Source organism: Etheostoma spectabile, chromosome 5 (assembly GCF_008692095.1).
Source record: "Etheostoma spectabile isolate EspeVRDwgs_2016 chromosome 5, UIUC_Espe_1.0, whole genome shotgun sequence".
In the NCBI taxonomy this organism is placed as follows: Eukaryota; Metazoa; Chordata; class Actinopteri; order Perciformes; family Percidae; genus Etheostoma; species Etheostoma spectabile.
The window spans coordinates 10,464,823-10,465,597 of record NC_045737.1 but is presented as its reverse complement, the minus strand read 5'-3'; the positions used below and the strand labels follow the sequence as shown (position 1 = coordinate 10,465,597).

Sequence of the window (775 nt, the reverse complement as noted above, 5' to 3'; positions counted from 1 at the left end):
CCCCCTCTCATTCCCCTGCGCGGGTTTCCCCCTCATTCCCCTGCTAGGGCGTTTCCCTTCATTCACACTGCTCGGCGTTTTCCCTTTCCATCCCCCTGCTCTGGCGTTTCCCCCTCTCATTCCCCCTGCTCTGGTGTTTCCCCCTCTCACTCTCCCTGCTCTGGAGTTTCTGAGCCCCTAAACCGGAGACATTTGGAAACACGTGTAACCAGTTTCGATTTGCCGGGACCGATAATGCCAAAGGACTCTGTTTTGTTTACATGACACGAAAACAAAAGTAATTTAATACACAGCTTCCGGTCCAATGTCCACAGACAACCCACTGTGCATAAAATAAAGAATAAAGAAAACATACGACGGGCTGCCAGATAGCTCAGCTGCTACATGTCATTCCCCTCTCTCTCCCTCTCCCCATTTTCAGCTGTCCTGTCAAAAATAAAGGCTGAAAATGCTCAAAAAGTGTCTTTAAAAAAAGAAAGCATATTACAGCACAACACAGTAGTGTACCCCATTAATTGTGCAGCTAAAACAAACATTTCATTCAAAAACTACAGCCACAGAAAAATAACTAAATAAATAAACAGGGAATGCAACTACCAGACACATAATTATCCAGCTAAAAAAAATTAGCCTGAAAGGCGGAAGTTAGGATGAAAGTACAGAGAGCCGTAATCTTTGGTTTAACCCTCATGTTTAAATTCCCCAAAAGAACCTGACTGATTCCACCCAGCGCTCTTTGGCAAGTACAAATCTCTACTTTCATTAATTTTGGGGC

General features: G+C 44.3%; 2 protein-coding genes across 3 annotated transcripts in view; both read left to right on the top strand.

Moving 5' to 3' along the window:
* Window positions 1–775, top strand: part of si:ch211-214j8.12 (uncharacterized) — a 49,376-nt gene that overhangs the window by 31,954 nt on the left and 16,647 nt on the right. The gene's annotated exons all lie outside the window — the stretch shown is intronic.
* The window catches only part of gda (guanine deaminase), a 68,150-nt gene that overhangs the window by 64,954 nt on the left and 2,421 nt on the right, over window positions 1–775 (top strand). The gene's annotated exons all lie outside the window — the stretch shown is intronic.